This window comes from Epinephelus lanceolatus, chromosome 15, assembly GCF_041903045.1.
Source record: "Epinephelus lanceolatus isolate andai-2023 chromosome 15, ASM4190304v1, whole genome shotgun sequence".
Taxonomy (NCBI): Eukaryota; Metazoa; Chordata; class Actinopteri; order Perciformes; family Serranidae; genus Epinephelus; species Epinephelus lanceolatus.
In genome coordinates this window covers 42,984,372-43,006,810 of record NC_135748.1, presented here as the reverse complement: position 1 = coordinate 43,006,810, position 22,439 = coordinate 42,984,372, and the positions used below count along the sequence as shown (strand labels likewise).

At 44.8% G+C, this 22,439-nt stretch overlaps 1 protein-coding gene across 2 annotated transcripts in view; it reads left to right on the top strand.

Annotated features, from left to right (window-relative positions):
* atrn (attractin) overlaps window positions 1-22,439 on the top strand; it is a 225,786-nt gene that overhangs the window by 157,800 nt on the left and 45,547 nt on the right. The window lies entirely within an intron of this gene.

Here is a 22,439-nt window from a genome sequence, read left to right as displayed (position 1 = left end):
CAACATTCGGCCACAGTTAACCCAACATTCAGCCACAGTTAGCCCAACATTCGGCCACAGTTAGCCCAACATTCGGCCACAGTTAGCCCAACATTCGGCCACAGTTAACCCAACATTCGGCCACAGTTAGCCCAACATTCGGCCACAGTTAGCCCAACATTCGGCCACAGTTAACCCAACATTCGGCCACAGTTAGCCCAACATTCGGCCACAGTTAGCCCAACATTCGGCCACAGTTAGCCCAACATTCAGCCACAGTTAACCCAACATTCGGCCACAGTTAGCCCAACATTCGGCCACAGTTAGCCCAACATTCAGCCACAGTTAGCCCAACATTTGGCCACAGTTAGCCCAACAACCAGTGAATGAAGATACATTGAAGCACCTCATTCAAACTGGACTCTCAGCTGACAGTAGAGTGTAGCTAGCATCAGAGGGTAATTTGAGCAAAGGTCCCACCGGTGGCTGTTTGCTCTCTGCAGCTCAGGTTCTGGATGGTCCCCCCGTTGGCGATGCTCTCCTGTACGGCTCAGCTGTAGCCACAGCCGCTCTCTGCTGCATTTCTTCAGGTGGGTCAAATAATGTACCTAGAGCCCCCCAGTACTCAGAGGTAGAGACTAGAAACACAAGCTCAAACAGCTCATAGTTTGTCTGAGCACCACTGACGTCACTGGATCACAGAGGAACAGCAGATTTTGAAGCAGCCTCCAGAGACACAGAGACCATAAAGGAAACATGTTTTATGTGTGAAGAATTATGTTTGGGAATAATATTCTTATATTCTGCTGCAGGTAAAGTTTTGTTTTACTGCTCAGAATCCAGATCTTGTCCTCTGATTTCAGACTCTCATCATGTCACACACATCCAGTGTTTGCAGCTGAGAGTGATGTCATATACTCTGAGTTATATGTTGATGAAACTAAACACCAACGTAACAATATCACAAATGAAGAAAGGAAATGAGTTTTGTTCATGAAACTTTGCAGAGTCTCATTTCTAGTTTGGGTTTAACTTTAATTACCTCGTCCTACTCATGCAGAAACGCTTACACAGAGCAGACCTGCTTCATGCATACACATGTACCACACACACACACACACACACACACACACACACACACACACGCATCGTGACACATAATTTTGGGCAAACAGAAAGCTAATCATGTTTTCGGCGAGGCTGGCTCTCGCTGCTTCCCTGACACTGGGACCGTTGTGTTCTTTTCAGCGCTGTCCCCTCCAGGCTTCGTTCCCACATTCATCCCGGATCCCTGCGTGTTACTCTTCGCTTGCATCAGCCGTACAGTGACACACATTTGCAGCTAATTATGCCCACACTCACCTCACTTAGGCCACTGCGGTGGCAAATGGTGGCCGGTGGATTTTCAGTGCAGGGTTAGAGGAACTCGTGGCTGCAGCCCTGATGCTTGGACTTCCTGCTCCCGGCTGCGTGTCGTCAGACTGTGCGCAGTGTAAGCTCATTGTGTTGTCACACTCAGTGTGCGGTGCTCTGGATAACAGTGTTAGCTTGAGCCTCAAAATGTAAATGTCACTGTTCGCTTTTTATGAAAGGAACTAGAAACAGCTGGAATCAACTTTTTCTGACTTTTTTTAGCTGCTCAGCAGTTTCCATGAAATAATTAGAGGCAAAATCTACTTTAACGTCCAACTAAGTTTGTCCACATACAAGGAATCTGACCTTGTTGCTCTCAGTCACATACACAGATGAAAACAGATAATATAGCAGGGTGTCTACAGGTCCTTTAAAAGTCATAAAATGTCTCAATTTAAATTCAGTTAATATAAGAAAATATTTCTTAAAAAAAGAAATAATATTACTTAAAAGGTGTTTAATTGTCTTAAATTCAGATTTGATGGGTCTTAAACATTTACGGTCACATTACCGTGACAGTGTCTCCAGCCTGACAGACCCTCTTTTTACAGTCATTGTTCAGAACGAGTTGATTCTCTTGTTTTTTCTCTTCACAGAAAATTAAGAGAAATTTAAGAGTGTGTTTCTGCACAAGGACAAAAATCTCCTACAGAGAACTTTTAGTCTTAATGAGGCTGTTTAGAGAGTGAGAAATCTGTGCAAAATGAAGCACTTAGTGCACAATACAGAGGGTGTAGAGGTTTCAGCTGAATGCAGAACAAACAAAAGGCTTTTCTTCTCAGGTAACTGCTAATGTCGACTGTAAAACACAGTGAAACTGTGCAGAGGCACCGACAGGAGTCTGTTTCATACACACAGGAACTGCCTGACTGCAACATTGAGCTACCTGCGCACATACACAGCTCTTACCTTTAAAGCAATGTGATTATACCACACGTTAATAAATCCTAGAACACTTCATGTCTAAATTAATTTTAAGGGATCACAATCAAAAATAGTCCATTTGTTTTAGTTCACATGGACCATCTGAAGGGAGGGGTGGTTTGTTCAAGGCGTCAAGATGTCAGTTTATCACCAGCTGTGTGTGTTTGTGCACAGTGTCCAGCTCATAAATGAACATACTGTAAATGCTTTCGAGCACGTGGCCGAGCCGAGTTTGAGTCCCTGTGTTTGCTCCTGTGTAGCTCAATGCTTCTTTCCAGCACAGTAACTTTATGCTCTGGTGCTGACAGGTTTTCAGGTGTGTGTTTCTGCACAGAGTAGAAAAAAGCCGAGGACTGTGTGTGTGTGAGGTTCCTCTTGCCGTGGTTGCGGGGAACACCTGCTGTGACTGGCGGAGGTTTTTGAGCCCACCTGTTGTGGTTTCAAAGTGTTCAGGTGCATGTTTTTCATCATGTGTGTGTTTGCTGTGCATCTGTTTGCATAGACGGGCTTGTGTGTGTGTGTGTGTGTGTGCGTGCGTGCATGCGTGCGAGTACTGTGCGATTCTGAATCAAAGCTTCCTCTGAGGCCTGACGGTCCCTTTGAAGGAGCTCGAGCTGCCAGATGGCAAAAGACAGACCCGAAAAACAGGAGCCATTTTGTGCCATGAAAGGCAGCTGCCTTTTAGTCCAAATGAGCACGGCGTTGATTCGATGCAGAAAGGGGCGTGTCCACCTGAGTGTGTTTCCCTGAGGTCAACATATTTTTTAAATTATTTGCAATGTGAGCGTTGTGTATTTGAGCTACGCTACAAATGCCAGCAGCGTGACAAAGCAGCCAGAGTTTATTCTGCGCTCAGCTCTGCATGTTTAAGGTTTTTTTGTTTTTGCCAAGAGATGAAAAATGTTGATCTTTGGATGAAACACTGCAGCCGCTCACCACTTCACTTTTTACTTGGACTTTCCACGTCCACATACAGTACAGGCCAAAAGTTTGGACACACCTTCTCATTTAATGCGTTTTCTTTATTTTCATGACTATTTACATTGTAGATTCTCACTGAAGGCATCAAAACTATGAATGAACACATGTGGAGTTATGTACTTAACAAAAAAAGGTGAAATAACTGAAAACATGTTTTATATTCTAGTTTCTTCAAAATAGCCACCCTTTGCTCTGATTACTGCTTTGCACACTCTTGGCATTCTCTCCATGAGCTTCAAGAGGTAGTCACCTGAAATGGTTTCCACTTCACAGGTGTGCCTTATCAGGGTTAATTAGTGGAATTTCTTGCTTTATCAATGGGGTTGGGACCATCAGTTGTGCTGTGCAGAAGTCAGGTTAATACACAGCCGACAGCCCTATTGGACAACTGTTAAAATTCATATTATGGCAAGAACCAATCAGCTAACTAAAGAAAAACCAGTGGCCATCATTACTTTAAGAAATGAAGGTCAGTCAGTCCGGAAAATTGCAAAAACTTTAAATGTGTCCCCAAGTGGAGTCGCAAAAACCATCAAGCGCTACAACGAAACTGGCACACATGAGGACCGACCCAGGAAAGGAAGACCAAGAGTCACCTCTGCTTCTGAGGATAAGTTCATCCGAGTCACCAGCCTCAGAAATGGCAAGTTAACAGCAGCTCAGATCAGAGACCAGATGAATGCCACACAGAGTTCTAGCAGCAGACCCATCTCTAGAACAACTGTTAAGAGGAGACTGCGCCAATCAGGCCTTCATGGTCAAATAGCTGCTAGGAAACCACTGCTAAGGAGAGGCAACAAGCAGAAGAGATTTGTTTGGGCCAAGAAACACAAGGAATGGACATTAGACCAGTGGAAATCTGTGCTTTGGTCTGATGAGTCCAAATTTGAGATCTTTGGTTCCAACCACCGTGTTTTTGTGAGACGCAGAAAAGGTGAACGGATGGATTCCACATGCCTGGTTCCCACTGTGAAGCATGGAGGAGGAGGTGTGATGGTGTGGGGGTGTTTTGCTGGTGACACTGTTGGGGATTTATTCAAAATTGAAGGCACACTGAACCAGCATGGCTACCACAGCATCCTGCAGCGACATGCCATCCCATCCGGTTTGCGTTTAGTTGGACGATCATTTATTTTTCAACAGGACAATGACCCCAAACACACCTCCAGGCTGTGTAAGGGCTATTTGACCAAGAAGGAGAGTGATGGAGTGCTGCGGCAGATGACCTGGCCTCCACAGTCACCGGACCTGAACCCAATCCAGATGGTTTGGGGTGAGCTGGACCGCAGAGTGAAGGCAAAGGGGCCAACAAGTGCTAAACACCTCTGGGAACTCCTTCAAGACTGTTGGAAAACCATTTCAGGTGACTACCTCTTGAAGCTCATGGAGAGAATGCCAAGAGTGTGCAAAGCAGTAATCAGAGCAAAGGGTGGCTATTTTGAAGAAACTAGAATATAAAACATGTTTTCAGTTATTTCACCTTTTTTTGTTAAGTACATAACTCCACATGTGTTCATTCATAGTTTTGATGCCTTCAGTGAGAATCTACAATGTAAATAGTCATGAAAATAAAGAAAACACATTGAATGAGAAGGTGTGTCCAAACTTTTGGCCTGTACTGTATGACGTCCAAGGTACCCTGGGTGTGTTGGTTGTTGACGTTCTGGGACGCCGTGTCAACTTCAGCCTGTTACATGCATTGTCTGTTTTCAAAATTCACTTCTGTTTTCACAGGAAATGTACAGTTTGATACAGTCTCTTTCAAAATAAAAGCTTCACATCGGTGCATCTGTTTTCCTTCAACAACACACACACGTGGTTGGGTTTAGGAAAAAAGAACAGGGTTTGTCTTTACAATCTTACAGGAAGTGAACACCGACCTCCTGAGTCGGTGGTTGTTGGACACCAGGTTGGACATGTTGCCAGACTCTCACAGTCTATTTGAGTTATCTTCTAAAAGGAGATTTTTTACACAAACTTCCATGAACAAATGGATTCAAGTTTTAATTATAGTATTAAAACATTCAACAAACAATAAACCTTCTGTTTTCAGTCTTTAAGGATCATTCTGACTGGTAATAATATCAATTCTGAAAACTATTTTTCTGAGATGGTTATGGTACCATGAAAATCTCATCCCTTTGCAACCCTAGAATCACAACACACTCAGAAACCCAGACAAACTTCAGAAGAACTGAACTGGTGTATTCATTCTGCTGTCACACCTTCTTGTACATTATGAGCTGCTTACAATCAGGATTACAACAGTACATTTAGTGCTTCTTCACCAGTGAACTCTCAGGTTAATACATTCTGATAGAGCCAGTGAAAGTCTGACTTCAGACAGCGCAGCAGTTTCACAGTGACCTGTATTGTTAAAGCCTCAGATCTCTCCTCTGATCGGCTGCCGCTCTTTGGAAACGTTTATGTGTGGACTGTAAACTTTCCCTCACACAGCCATCAAAGGGAGAAGTGAAACGGTGGCGGTCGGTTCCCGGGAGGGGAAATATGTGTGTGTTCAGAGGGGCGCGCCGTACCTCGCACATCACTTCATTAACACCCCCAACCTCAGCTGTACAACATCAGACCAGAGAGAAAGAGGTAGAGTTTACACATCACAGGCCGTTGAGCAGCTCTCCACTCATTTTATGACATAATAGCAGGTATTTCTAACGGGAGCTTGAGCCTTGACACCTCGGCTGACGCTCATATTTATAGCGGAGGGAGGTGGTGGTGATGGGGGGGGCAGCTTAATGGGGTAATAAATATGTGAGGGTATCTGGAGACGTTTAAGCCACTTCCTCTCCCTGCCTCCTCCCGGCGGCCTGCCTCTGGTGTAGTTTGCAGAATCTACAACACAGTTAATCATGTGAGTTGCCGTGGCAACGATCAGGAACATTATCACATTCTGCATTTCCGTCAATACCTCAGGGTGCAATACACGTCTAATATGTGTCAAGTTATATGTGATGTATGTCTGCGTTAGGGCGGCGATGGATGTCGGGTAAATACACACGCTGTCATGATGAGCGTGTTTCTGAGGAGCTACAGTAAGAACCAGAGTTTAACAGTGAGGAGAAAGAAACACTGTGAAAACCGACATGAACATCAAAGACTCGCGGCGCCGTGCACCACAGAGTCAGGCAGTAACCTGACCTTTATGAATCAATACGTATGACTCAACTGTTACGTGGCGCAGGCTTTTCAGAACTCACACTCTGACCAGAAATCTCTTTGGGTGCTACAGTCAGGAGTGAAACCAGATCTTTTTCTGTCCAAAGGCGAAAAGAGTGAATGTTAAAGCGCTGCTATTATTACAGTATTTTGCATCATGATATATTACCCCGCCACAGGATGCTTCTGCTGGATCTCTGCTCTAATTAACTGCCGTGCTCATTTCTATTCAGAAAACTCTGCTTTTATCATGTGTGTGCGTGTTGCAGGCGGCTGAGCTGCGCCTTAAAGCTGCAGGTGCTGCTGAGATTACCAGCCGCTGATGAGAGAAAGTTTAAAGGTAAACTGAATCACATCATAGAGACTCATCTAAAAATAATCCCTTAACTCTTAATGTTCACTGATGACCCACTGGAGATGTGAGACCCGAACCGCAGTCCAAGACAACCAGGTCTCACTCTGAAGTTGTCGAACACCGCCGCTTGGTCAGTGACTTCCAGTGTCAGACACTGACAGAAAAAAGCCGTCCTTTCATGTCGGCATGATGTGTGGCTGGTCCCCGCGTATTGTTGGTTATTGTTTAGGCGCCCAACGAAGCCAGGGTGAAACACAGTGGGACAGCAACGAAAGTTAAGGGGGCAGAAAACTGACGTACCGACGTAGTGCTTTTATTTTGAGAGACTGTATCAAACTGTACATTTCCTGTGAAAACAGAAGTGTATTTTGAAAACAGACAATGCATGTAACAGGCTGAAGTTGACACGGCGTCCCAGAACGTCAACAACCAACACACCCAGGGTACCTTGGACGTCATATGTGGACGTGGAAAGTCCATGACCAAACGTGGACATGTGACAAGGTCACAGTGAGGATGAGTTGTGTCAGCGGGGACAGACTCCACCCCCTAACGACCCTTTAAAGGATCAACAGTTACAGATAATGAATAATAAATATCTAACAGAATAAATACACAGTTCCTAACATGAAATAGCTTCTTTAAATTCTGGCGTGTTAGTCAGTAGTATACATGTAGTACTGATACACAGGCAGATACACCTGACCATACACCAGTGGCCATATTATTAAAACACGTCTCCTCTCGGACGGTCCGATGCAGAAGGTGAGGATGAGTCAGAACTGGCTATAAAAGTTGCTAAGCGGCTCCGTGGCGTCGTCCTTGTGTCCGTGCCCTCTGCCTCCGCAGACTGCTGACCCTCAGTATTAGGGCGGGGGAGGGGGGAGGAAGGGGGGGGCCGTGTCACCGCTCCTCCTCGCCTCGTTCCGTCCTCTCCTGTCTGCCCCCATCCTTTCCCACCTCCGCTGATGGAGAGAACTGTGTGACCTCTGACCCGTGCCATCGCAGACCCTGTCCGCACCTTTCAGCGATCCCGGCTGCTCCTGCTGCTCCGTGGCACATGTACATAAACACGTGCACGCTGCCTCTGCCTCCTCACACACACACACACACACACACACACACACACCTTCGAAACAAAAACTTCAGTTAACCAAGAAAGTTTGTGAGTAAGATTTAAAATGTGTTTTAATGAAGTGCACTGACCCAAATATTAGGAACACACAGAGCATGTAACACGACATACGCTACAAAACATATAACAACAACAAACAAACAAACAAACTAATAAATAAGATGAATTAGTGTCAGCTAAAATGAGAATCCTGCTGCCTGAATGTTTAACCCTTTCAACTCTGCAACAGAAACCAGCAGTGCCTACACTGGTATTTTATTTTTGAGTATCTTCAAATGTTTTAAATCCCTCAAATCTGTACAACCTGAGCTAAAATGTTATGTAAGTCAATAAACAAGAATAATTGATTAAAGAATTGAAAATGTGCCATTAAAATAACAATAATATGAAAATCTGACATATTTTTTCATCAGATTTTACAAAATGAATCCACAAATCATATTGTTCCAAAAGATTTTTTAGTGTAGAAACATGAACAAAATATTACTTAACACTCCATAAGTTATTTGAACTGTAAACATTATTTAGTTTTTGAGATATGATCATTTTTATGAGCAAAGTAAAAAGGCCTTTTAATGGATTTATCATTGTTCCTCTGGCACCGCCGCATGTTTTTACCACACGTCACGTAGTGCGGTAACGTCAGCACCATACAACGTGATGATAAGACAGAAGCCTAAAGCTGAAAACGAGATATTTCTCGAGCTAAACAATGAGTCTCTCCTCATTGATTCTTCGTCACACACGAGACACAGCAGCAGCTACAGAGTTCTCTTTATACATCCATGCTGAGGAGAGGAGTCGAGCTGCTGCAGGAGCAGAGAAGAAGAGCTGCTACGGGAGCTGGGGGCTGATTCTGGGGGCAGTGAGACTGAAAATAGGACAGTGGTGTGAAGTGCTGCAGGGCGGTCTGCCAGGAGCGCTTACACAGGTCTAGCTGCTGCCAGTGTGGGGTTGTACATCGAATATAACCGGCGTATTTTTTGCCTCCAGTGTGTTTTTGCCTTTAGCTTTCTGCTGCAAAAGATTAAATGTTCTCACTGTTGCGGTTTTTATTTTAGGTTGATATAATACAGGATTATGCAAACCCCAATCTCCAGCAGCCATTACCGGGAAATTCTGGCGTAAATACAGCAAAATAATACATTTGCACTGCAGGCATGGCGAGGTAACGTAAGGTCGTGACAGGATGACGGGGGAGACAAAGGTCTCAGCTTTCAGCCGCAAAGAGAATAAATGTTCAAGCTACTGTGGTTTTTATTTTAGACCCATTGAAACAGGATCATAGAAACAACAACCTCCCACGAGCGTCAGCAGCAGGTCTGATTTTAAAGGGTTAATACATCCCTCCTTATTAATAAAACAGAGCAGAGGATAGAAAATTCAATGCAGGATCTGTCAGCCTTGGAGCTTAACGAATCAGAGTGTTTCACCAACCTGAGACCAGATATCTGACCCTGATCCTGCTGACGATACAGAACACAGTGATGGGAAGGAGCAGAGGAGTCAGTGATGAACGTCAGAGGAGAAACATGTCTCCATCATGTCTTCAGAATCAGTCACACTTCTCTCAGAAGCATTCTCACCAACACACCGGCCCACACTCTCAAACACACATTAAACATTCACTAACTCCTCTCCGACTCTCCCCTCGCCTCGTATAGACACGCCGCCTCACATGCAGCGAGACCTCCGGCAGATGGTTCGCTGTGAAAGCGCAGTGGAGTGGGAGAGATTGGCGGCGGTATCCTCTGAATAAGCACAGTCCCCGAATACAATGAAGATATCAGGGAGCACGTCGAGCTCCGCATCAAATTAGTTTCCAGAATCATCCGTAATGATAAGGAGGATCCTCTCAGCAGCACGGCGGCTCCTGCCCCGGACGCCCCGGTCCCAGAAGCAGATGGCTGGATGTGAATGCAGTTCACACATGAGCAGGGAAGAAAGGAAAAAACAATCTTTCCACCTTTACTTTGCAGCTGTTCCCCCCTCACCAAGCACTTCTCCATGATGCTCTGTAATACATTATCATTTCTGAATCATGGGAATACACCGCGGCTCTGTGCCTCGCCACTCCTGCTTGCCAACAGTGTTCAACAACATCATCCACAGAGTGCACGGGTGTCTGCATGCGTCCCCTCATAGCGCTTTAATACACATGACCTGAACTTGATACGCCACGTGTTTACAGTCCGTCTTCCAAATGGACGAAACGATGACCAAGGTAACCAAACTGAGCTCAGCAGACAGGAGAGCCTGTTCACCACAGTCTCACTACAAGTAGGAGGATCAGAGCGTTTGTGCCAGATACAATATCTCCCACTCTCCCAAGAAGAACTGTCAACAGGCTGCTGCCAACGCCGCCATGGCCTGTAGTCGAGTCTAAATAAAATCCAATATCAACACTGATACAATCATCGCAGCTATTTTAAACCTCAGTTTATCCTTTTCTTTTCTGTAATGACCAAACGAGCAGACTCAGAGGAATTAGTACTGCACGGTACAATGTTCAATACAGTGTCAGCGGAGCAACATACGTCTTTATATCTACATCTGCTGCAGAGACGCACACAGACCGTCTAAACAGACCAGTATGAATAATATGCTGCATTTTACATTTCATATTATCATATCAACAATTATATGAGCAGAGTCTCACATCAGGTGGCAAGACAGCTGCCGCTACAAGTGACAAAAGACAAAAGATCGGGACATTTGCAGCCTGTTTATGTCAGTGAAACAGGACAGTTTTATCGAGTGGCCGGGACATTTCAGCCGTGCTTGTGGCGACAAAACCAGATATTGTTAAGGAAAAGTCAAGACATTACCGTCCGTTTTTCAATCAATCAATCAATCAAACTTTATTTATATAGCGCCTTTCATACATCAAACATGCAACCCCAAAGCGCTTTACAAACTAAAAACATACAACAAAACCAAGAAAACCACATATTATTAACGAGAGGTTGGGGCACTTACAGTTGTGTTGGTGGCAAAAAAACTGGGTAGTTTTATCAAGAGGCCGGGACATATCCAGCTGTGTTTGTGACATTAAGTCTTTGTTATTGTAACTAAAGGTTGGGACATTTATAGCCGTGAGTGAAGCGACAAAAACGGGTATTTTTTTAACGAGACTGGGACTTTTCCAGCCATGCTGTGGATGATGGATGGCGTGAGACTTCGGCAAGACAGCTGCTGGTACCAGTGATATTTCCAGCTGTGCTTGTGGCAACAAAATCGGATATTGGTACAAGTAGTTCGGACATTTCCGGACATTTTTGTGGCAACAAAACTGGGTATTTTAACCAGAGGTTGGGACATTTCCAGCAGTGTTTGTGGAGACAAAACTGTGTTGTTTTTTAAACTGGAGGTCGGGACTTTACCAGTCATGCTTGTGGCAATAAATCTTTGTATTTTTAACCAAAGATTGGGACATTTCCAGCCGTGTGTGTGGTGACACAATCAAGTATTTTTAACAAGAGCTGTAGGCATTTCCAGCAGTGTTTGTGGAAAGGAAAATGAGTATTTGTTTCCAGCCCCATTGTGGCAACAAATGTGGGTATTTTCAATGAGAGATGGAGACAAAACCAGGTAGTTTCTCAAACTGAATGTCAGGACATTTTCAGCTACGCTTGAGGGAATAAACCTTTGTATTTTTAACTAAAGGTTGGGACATTGCTAGCTGTGTGTTTGGTGACAAAGCTGAACACTGTTAAGGAGAAGTCCAGACATTATCGGCCGTGTCTCTGGCAACAAAACCTGGTATTTTGTGAATGGGAGGTTGGGACATTTCCATCCTTGTGTGTGGCGATAAAACCAGGTATTTTTAACAAGAAGCATAGACATTTCCATCAGTGTTTGTGATGACTAAAGTTGGTACTGGTCCTGGGTCTGGTGTTGGGTCCGAGGGTCTGGATAGACCCGTGAAGACTTCTGCTTCATGGTATCAAAGGCTTTGATGAAAAAAATGAGCACGACGCAGCTGTCAGGTTCTCCAGGTGTTTGTGTCTGTGATGAAGAAGAAGGTTGATGTCATACTCAGCAGAAAGGACCCAGATACAGATCTTACCTGTACAGATACCTGACTGAACTGGATCCATAACATGTACTGAACAACATGTGCACTATTTAGGACAAGTTTCCATTCACCTGATGATGTCACAGTGGGTTCAGCGTTGCAGGTGACCATTGTAGAGGAATGTGTGAACGCTCCCAAGTTGTTACGACAAAGTGTTTTTCCTGTTGTTCAGTCTGGAGAGTTGATTTCACTTCAGCAGAACAGGAAGCAGAGTTTGATCCAGCTAAACCTTATCTTTAGCCTCATTTGCTCAGGACTAACACAGCCTGGGGACATCCTCTAATTTTTAATAATCAGCTCCGTTTTTATCGTCAGCCCAGACGCTGAGTAAAAATAGAACAGCATGTAAAAAACAGACGGGAGCATTAAAATCCAACAAACTTGTACACATTTACTGACACATCTATTTAAGTATTTTGATGACATTGCTGAGGGGATTTTTTCTCCAGCAGACAGGAACAGATGCCGGAGGTGAGCTGGAGGAACTGACGGTGTAGTGGATGGTTACAGTCTTAAAGAGCTTTACACAGAGCCGTCCATCACGTCTCTCAGACACACTTGATCTGCTTCACGCCTATAATCTCATTGGCTCGGTCGATAAAATGGTTAAAGGCATTTCTGTGTTTAATTGGTGACAGAGTCTGCCTGACGTGTGATTTAAAAGGTGAACATTTCAGTGCAGGTTGCCCACGGTGTTTTGCTTCGATTAAAGGTCCATTGGTGATATCAATCCTGAGCAGATTTCAGCTGCAGCTGCTTTTTGTTTGTTAATTTGGATTCATCATGTCATTGGAAATGGATGTCATGCTGGACTTAAAAGAAAGATGCTTTGGATCCAGATTTTCTGAGGGTTCTTTTTTGTTGAAATCAGTGGTGTTGACACATGGAAGAAAAGAAGAGATGCTAAGTAAAATCTCTCAACAGTTTCTGCAAGGTCCAGGTCATCTCGGTTATTCTTCTATTCAATATAGTCCTCAGACGCAGAGGCCGGGACAGTAATCCACAAATAACCCTATAAAAATACAGCTTTTAAAGGAACACTTCACCCTTCAAGTGACCACATGTATATCAGTTTCTCACCCCGTGTTATGTTGAATTCAAGAAAACAACTCACGCATGCCACCCGGGTGAACCAACAATCTGAAATCAGAGAAAGTTTTTGATGAATTGGAGTCATAGGGGTCCACGTCTATCAAACAGCAAAACCACATCAAAACATCTGTTCACAAACGCTCACACAGCTCGTGCAGTATAATACAAATCTCATTTATCCAGTCTGTACTTCACAAACAAGTGCATTTTTTCCATAAACCCTGAACTGAAAATGAAACTTATTTACACTCTCTTCAAAACCAGACTCCTTTTACCTCTCTGAACACAGGAGCTGCTGCTCTACTGCTGCCTCCATCAGTTAGTGTGTTTGAGTGATTGTGTGTCTTTGGTGTTTTAAAGTGTTCGTTCAGATTCACCAAAGTCACACAGTCACTCAAACTAACTAACCAATGGCGGCAGCAGTAGATCAGCAGCTCCTGTGTTCAGAGAGGTAAAATTACCGTTTTTCTCAATGGAGTCTGGCTTTGAAGAGAGCGTAGGTAAGTTTTACATTTAGCTCTGCTTCAGAAAAAAGGGGCTGTCCAGGGTTCCCACAGTCCCACTGGATTTTACAGTCACATTTTCCAGGCCTGGAGAAGTCAAGGAATTAGTAAAAAAAATATTGAAAGTTTTGGAAAAGTCCTGGAATTTTGTTGCTGTGTGTAATGAAACTGTTACAGTGATCTTTTCGTAGATAACCTTCCCCGTAATGTCACATAAGAGCAAATTAATTTTCTGGAGCCGTCAATATGCATCAGTGTGCGACGTTTTGTTTACCATCATTTCTTCATCTTCTCTCCACTAGGGTTGCAGCGATATACCGATTTTAAGGTACACCGTGATATTAAATTGACGGTTATCATACGGTGCACATTTGCTTATCTACGATATTGAAAAAAAAAAATGCAACTGGACGGAGAATGTCAACTTTGTTTTAGTTATTTTTTCAAAACGGAGACTTTTTATACAAACTTTCATTATCAAAAAGGGTTTCAAGAAGCGTTGCAGCGTCAATCTCAACTTTATTTCACTTTTTAACAGGGCTGTCAAGCAATTAAAAAATGTTTTGTGATTAATTAATCTAAATTAATCCCATATATCAATTTTTGCTGTGAAAGTTTTCAGAAGATTTCAGTCCAAAATAATTTATCAGACGTGTCTTAGTAAAGCTGCTGAGTGTTGGACACAGCTGTCCCCTCCTGTCCTCGACCACCCACACTGGTCTGAGGGGAGTTAGTGAGTCGGTCACAGGTAGACTGATTCAGTCTGAACACCTGGTCGAGTGTGGCGTGACGAGGCTAGCTGCTAGCTTTAGCATCAGAAGCTGTGCTAGCTCAGACCTCCAGGTTCGCTGCTAAATGTTTTGTGTTGAGGTGATGGTTCAGATGGAAGTTCTCCGATGGTGCGAAAATTGGAACAGTGCTCCTATCAACACATCTGGGCATTTTTTAAATGTTAATGTTCCATTCACGGGGCCGAGCAGCGTCGTCTCGTCTGCCTCCATCATGTGACAAGGACACTGTGGCCTTCAATAACACACGGGGTCAAAGGTCACCACGGAATGCCATTAATCAGTGTTAATTTCTGGAATGGTTATCGTAGCATGAAAAACTCACACCGTTACAAACCTGCTCTCCACGTTCCATCTCTCCTTCATGTTTGCCAGCAAAATGAAAGTGTGTTTGAATAGAGTTTGACTCTGATATGTCTGAAAAGTCCTTGAAACGTTTTGAAATTTTATCCATAAAAATGTGAGAGAGCTCTGGCTGTCTGTTAGAGAAGTACTGAGCAGACGCCTGGTAAATGTGACTTTATTATTATACTGAAAAATGAGTGTGAGAGTTTGTTAACGGATGTCTTGATATGTTTTGCTGTTGTTGCACACAGACCCTGATTCATCAAGAATTTTTAAATAACTGATCTACAAATGGTCATTTCTGAGTGAAGTATTCCTTTAACACTTGCTGTCTGTGTCAACTTCCCCCACTTGAACTCTCTCCCAGTGGCAGTCAGTCTGAGGATTTAACGCTCATGTGGTCAAGTGTGGAATGGTAAAGTACGGCTCCTGAAACCTCACCACTCATTTAAGGCCACTCGATAAAAACAGCGTGGGCTACGTGACTGAAATGCCCGATCCTCGCAGATCCAGGAATCAGGTTATTCTTGAAGTGTTGAAAGTTATTTTGAGATGTTGTTTGAACACAGAGGTGGATCAGTGTTACCTTTGTGCACCCTTCAAAATGGATTCAGCCATGCCTGGCTCAGGCAAAATAATGGTGCCCTTGAAGGCAGAGTTTTGAGGCCATGGTCGTCGTTCTGGCTCAGTGCTGCGGCGCAGTGTGCTGGGATCGTTCTGCACAAGTGCAACATCACTTTATGAAATTATAAAAGAACTGTGGACGATCCTCGCTGTTGGAGACACTTTATTAACTGCTTTGTATCTGTCACTTGTGGGTTAAAAATGTCTTTTCCTCCTGCTGTGCGGTGTGAACATGATGCAGAAATTTGTCTCCCCCGCTCCCTCTTCCTCGCTCTCAAACACAAACACATGTAAATTGAACTTTTCTTAACGATTGACTGTGCAGCAGAACGCCACATGGCTCTCCAGGGAGGATACGGTGCCCCCGAAACATGGAGAAATATGCAGGTGATGAATTTACTTTCATTTAATAGCTTCTTCTGCTGTAAGGGTTCGTCTTTTGTCTTTGTGCACACGACAAAGAAGAAGAAAGGAATCTAATCAAACCTCCTCTCTGCTCGTCTCTTCGCCTGGCTGAGGCAGAGAGCCAAAGGGTCACCTCCTCTTTTTTATGTGGTAGCTCATTCGGCGTGTGACAGACCCTTCTCAGGAGGATGTGTTGTTTCTCTCAGCTGTCGGGGCGTTTCCTGTCCCACCAGTCCAGCTGTGGCTGCGTCCGCACCAGCGATGGGAGAGAGGAGAGGCGAGGGCTCTCCTCTCTCCCATCGAAACCACCTCTCTGTCTCCCCCCTCGCTCCTGCTGTCTCCCTCCCTGCTTCAAGTGGGAGACAGATCGGTCAAGGTGACCCGAGCCTGCACGCTGCCTGCTCGGCCCGCCTGCTCTCACGCCACCGCTCCTCAAACACTCTGTGCTGTGGACTTGCACGCCACTCATCCCCCAGGTGGTGGACTTCAGAGCCGCCTTCAGCAGCGACTCCCCACCATGTTTCCCTGCTACCTGCTGCCGCGTGGCCTCAGTGTTTCTCTGTGTCTCGATGGCGTAGAAATCTGAGTGTGCTCCTTTTTTAATGTGTCAGAGCTGTGTTAATAAAACATGCTAATGTAGCCAATTACCAGCTAACACAGTAACCTCTGCAGACACATGATGATTAGTGGATCACTCGTCGTGCTCATAATGTGATGATGTATTACATTATCAGGAAGTATTTTATCACAGGATCAGATTTTATTACAGTTTCACTCTTTCAGAGAAACATTTTATTAAATCCTGTATTTCATTTGCTGCCGTCTCTAAAAGCTCTCCATTAAAAGCAGAACTGCACCGATTCTCTGCTCCTCTCTCAAACATCATTTAGCCATAAAAAGAGTGCTTAAATAATCTTTTTAAAGTTAAATTAATGAAGGTCTGTGTTGTGGCGTTCAGATGATTGAACAGTAAATCTTCCCTTCAAACCAGCGCCAATGAAATTCATACCACACGAGTCCAAAGAGCCGTGTTCACCAAAGCCTTTTCCTGAGGCCGGGGTGTATTTGTTTCATTCCTTGCAATGGGAGCGCCGCATATCTACGCTGTGCTACAAACGCCAGCAGCATGACGAGACGTCTATTCTGAGCTGAGCGCTGCACATTTGGTGGATTTTTTCTGAACACCAAGAGTTAAAAAAAATGCTCAACTTTGCCGATCAGTCACAGCGGAGGAGGGACAAATAACACGAAGACCAGTCGTCACATGTAAAAGCACTCAACAACAATGAAGGAGACATCTGTTAATATACTGTGTATATATTAATATATGCTTCCTCTCATGAACCACACAGAGCGGTGGATTCATCCTCCTTCTCTACCTGCTTCACCCTTCATCCTTGCGCCGACATTTTTACTTCTGCTGATGTTCTGTATCACATCAACCAGACGCAGCCAAAGTGTCTCGGCTGTAAGAAACCACAGATCGTATAAACGATGGATGTAGCTACCGTGATGTCACCTGTGGTTTGAGGACAGCAATCCCGAGGCCTCGAGTTCGGCATTTACACCCAGCGTGCAAACGACTCCAGACTTATGGAACCCCTGAAACAGAGACCTTTGAAAACGCTGCTGACCCTGTTTCAGGTTGAAAACTCCAGGGTTGTGTTTTTTGTTTGGACAGGCGGAAACAGAAGCTCATGTTTGCTTCCTGATTGGCTCTCATCACAACATGTCAAGTCAAAACCTCTGCGTACCTTTTGTAAATTCATCCGTCTTGTGTAGGTACCATAGACTGTAAAAATAATGAACATAGCTATTGTGATGTCACCCATTAGTTTGTGTTGGTTTGAAGTCTGGAGTTCGGCAATGTGGTCGTTGCCATCTTGGTTTTTGGAGGCAGAAGTGACCATATTTAGTCAAGAGGCTGGCACTGAGAAGGAGCGAGGGGTAAATCTGACTCACAGCCTGTAGCACCGCCCCACAGACAGCCTGTCAGTCAAAGAGGCCTTGTTTTTAAATATACATAACTTTAAACCTTAATAAAATGTAAATAGGTGAGTTATATAAAATTCAGCCCTATACAGTCGTCATGAATGTTGAAATTATCTATAGAGACCATGTTTATTTCTACATATTAACGTGGGGGTCTGTGTGGACTGACTCGCTCTTGGAGCCTCAAGTGGACGTTAGAGGAACTGCCGGTTTGGCTTCATGTTTCAGCGTCTGTAGCTGCTGCATGTAAACAAACACTGGGCCTCCAAAACGCTCTCACACACTCTTGGTGAATTAGGGGCTGAAAGCAGCTTTTAAATGATGCAGCACAAAAGCAGTGATTAAAATTATATGTTTTAAAAAAGTTAAGTCAATAGAATATCGTAATAGCAGTTGAATTTATCGGTGAGTCATCAGTTCCTCCAGCCAGGGTTGCACACAGTCATAGAAGTCACCTGTGAAGTTTGTGGATTTCTGATTTGTACCCTTGAGTTTTGCACTTTGGCCGTCACCATCTTGGTTTTTTGAAAACCTGAAACAGTCATGGAATTAGTCAGAGTCATTGAAAGTTTTGGAAAAGTCATGCAGTTTTGTTGTATGTAATGGTATTGTTACAGTAATCCTCGGTGTATAACTCGTCCACATAATGTAAGATTAACCGCACATTACGTTTTTATTTACCATCGCACATAGTTTGTCATTTACTCTCTGGGTTCATTTGTCTCCCCTCCTGTCAGACAGTCAGCTGATATTACGTACAAATAGAGTTTAAGTCTGATATGTTTGAATAAGTGGGGCAAGAAAACAAAAAAACTTTGTTATTGGTCCTTGAAAAGTCCTGGAAAAGTCTGGACATTTTGACAGTGTGTAGGAACCCTTTTGGATGACCATATTCAGAGGAGAGGGCGGAGCTGTGGAGGAGGTGAATCTGACGTAGAATCAGAGAACATCACCGTGGTAGCGACCTGTCAATCACAATGTAGCCACGCCCCGAAGCGTCCCCTGTTTTCTCGTCTGTTTGACTCTAAATGAGACGAACATGAACTAAACATAATTCTGTGTTGACGGAGTCTTGAAGCGAGCGATTGAGGCCATAAGCTCATCAGGAAAATGTTTACTGAGGTCATAAATCAATCATTTCCTAATAGACTAACATAGACGCCCCCTGGTGGCCATTAGAAAGAACACAGGCTTCTGTATGCGCTTCACTCCTCAGACTTGAAGATAACCTTTTGGTTGCACATGATAACTTTGCCAATGAGGACATTATTGACACTGTCTTCACTGAGGATGATGCAGATGAACAGACGCCGCAGACGTGGATGAAGAATGTGTTTCCTGTGTTCAGAGGCAGCAGCAGCATCAAGTTGTGTAAGGTCTCTGTAGATTAACCAGAGCGATGCTTTAAGATTCTCTGAGAGCTGCCTTCCATCTCCTCCTCTCTCCTGGGGTCAGCGCTGGCTGCACCACCGCACAGAACAAAAGGCTTATTCTGAGGTGATCAATCCTGAAGTGAAAGGTACGCAGAGCGGAGTTAAGATGACGAGAGGGAGGGAGGGCAGCGGGCAGCGGTGAAGGTCACTCACACAGGAAGCTGAGAATCTTTGGGAATCCTGCGTAAAGAGGAGGCCTTGTTAACGGTGTCCACTGCAGAGTGGAGCTAACGGGAGGCTCCTCGGACCTGACAGGATGCGGATTCATCAGAATGTGATGAGAAAGAATCTTCTACTCTGCGGCGCTGGCAGACGCTTTCCTCTGCAACAGTGTTGGAAGCTTTCCTCTCCACTCCTGCCTTCAGCCGCCCTGCCAGCTCCGCAGCAAATATTAGCTCTGCTTTTCTAAGGAAATAACCAGCATGCAAATAATAGACGGCGAACATAAACATGTGCACGACAGAAAGAATACCAATAATACATCTGTGTGTTTGTGCAGCTCGTTCTGGGGCCGTCTGTGTGTTTGTGAACAAACAAGTGTTTGCAACATTCGGTTGCACGACTGACTGAACACTGGTGTGTGTGTGTGGGCTGGTCGGGTGGCGTCTCTGCGCCGTGTTTGTGCTGATGTCACTGCACATTTTCAGTGTGTGTGTGTGAACACGTGGCCTCTTGTCTCCCAGAGTTCCCGAGATACTCCTAAACCCTGCTAATCTTAATTCCACTGAGAGTGTGTGTATAATTAGAGTTTGGATCAGCACCAGTGTGTTACTGCACCGGCTTCTGGTCCTGACCCCGCTGCACTGTGGGTGACCCCCCCCCCCCGCGCTCAGCCTCGCAACATCCACCCCCCCACCCACCCACCCGTCCATCGTGGCGCCAGTGAAGGGCTTATCTTGGATCCAGAACCTGTGTCAGACCTGCGCTCCTGTACTTTTTGATTCTGTTTCATCTCGTCTCAGCCTGTCTTCACTTTCTTTACTTTTCTTTATTTCTTCTTCCTGCAGCTGTCGAACCTCCTCCGTCACTCTCCTCTCTTTGTTTTAACCTCAGAATCACCTCAGCTCATTTCTGCCGTCACTCTCAAGTCAAACTCTGATACCTCGACGTTATCTCGCCGCCGTGCCTTCTGAAATATGGAAGATGTTGCAGCTTAATGTTACAAGTCCTGTTTTACTTTTCTCTTTGTGTTATACAAAGATATTTATCTGAACATGGAGCCACAGTCTCACTGCCTCTAGTGGACATCAGAGAAACTGCAGTTTGCTGCTTGATGTTAACGAGTCATCGTGTCTGTAAGGACTTGAAACAGTGGCATTGATGTAGAGTCTTAAATAACTAGAGGACAAGGTTACAAACACAGAGTTCTGAGTGTGTAGTCACGATTATTCATCCGGCGTGATGAGCTGCAGTGTTTGGGATGTTTGTGTGTGTGAGCAGAGACAGGTTGGAGCTGTTCCAGCTGTTAGTGAAGTGTAGATTTGGTTTTTAAAGTTTCTGGCAGGCTGTCAGTCTCCCCTGATATTCCCATCAGAAAACATCATTTAAAAGTTTGCTGACTAAAATCTTGTTTTTCTTCAAAATACATCTCTGGACATGTTTGCTCCGCTCGGCTACTCGTTCTGGGCTCTGGTCCAGTGACTGCTGGCTATCAGATGTCAAACTCTGTCTCCTTGTACTCATAAAACCTGGAGGCTCCCGTCCACACACACACACACACACACACACACACACACACACACACACACACACACACACTCCACCACCTCGGCCCGTCCAAATATCCATTTCAAGATAACACCTCAGAGTGAGAGCTTCGGCTGTAAACGGAGACATGTGAGCGCTCGCCGTGGTGATTAGTTAAACGCTCCGTCACTGAGTCTGTCAGTTGTTGCTTTGTTTGAGGCTTCAGTTGTTGATATTCACTTTATTTCATCTTGTCAGGAGCTCTCTGAAGTTTCTTTACTCTTCATTTCTCTGTGTTTCTGATGGTGCGCTCCTCTCTGATGGGCGGTGATTAGCATCGTGGACGAGGCGATGGCGTCCTGACAGATACAGTACGTACAGGAGGGAGATTAACAGAACTGGAAGGGGAGATGGATGGAGAGGTGCACGGCAGGGACAGCAGGAGGCCGGCGGTGAGAAAGACGGAGAGCTGGAGGTAAAAAAAAGAGGAAGAAGAGACAAAAAGATGTGTAGAGAGTGAGGGAGGGATCAAAGCCTTCTCCCTTGTCAGTATTCACAGCGTGTGTCCTCTACACCCCACCTCGCCGCCGCAGAGATGGAAAGATGAAGCGAGAGAGAAGCAGCAAGCAGCTAACGTCGCTTCACAGACGAAGATTTCCTCTTCCTCCTCTCCCTCCCTCCCTCCCTCCTCCCTCCTCCCCGACTCCCCCACGACTCTCACTCCACAGTTTTCCTTCAGTGATGCTGAAGGATGATTGAGAGCTCTTTCCACTGACAGCATTTTTAAACATCAATAAATAAACGTCTTGATGTAGTGCGCTGAGATGTGCAGCGTGTGTGATGTGTGTGTCCGTACACGTGCGCTGCTGACTGCACACAGGATGTGTGTGTTTATCTGTGTGTGTGTGTGTGTGTGTGTTCTGTGCGCCCAGGCGATCCGGCGCTCCATCCTTTCTTCCCAGGGGCGAACTCTTTGAACGCCTTTGTCTTTCTCTCTGCTCTCATTTCTTTCTCTTCGCTCTCACAAGCTTTTTTTTCTTCTTCTTCTTCGCTGTGTTTGCAGTCACTCGTCCCTCTCCTGCATCCTCTCTTCCTTCTCTTTAGTCTCATTTTCTTTTTCTTCTGTTTCTCTCCTGCATCTTTCCTTTTTCTCTCCTCCTCCTCCCTCCCTCTGTGCACTCTGCTGACGCACTCAATCTCTTTGGCACACGGCTGCTCACTTTGAGAATGCTCAAACACAATTCCCTCAGACAGCCTCAGTGTGTGTGTGTGTGTGTGTGTGTGGATGCAGCATCTCTGAAGCCACACATCAATCTATTGGTTTGTTTTTAAAGCCGCTAGAATCAATATTTGTACATATGTAAGAGTGAATCAACATATGTTTATGGTGTCGCTCTACGGCTGGGCGATTAAACAATAATTATCTTGGTGTGAATTTCCTCGATAGAGATGTAATAAATGTTTGATGACTGTAGAGGGGGCAGTAATGCACCTTAAACACCAGTTACCACCCATCATTAACCAGAAGAAGA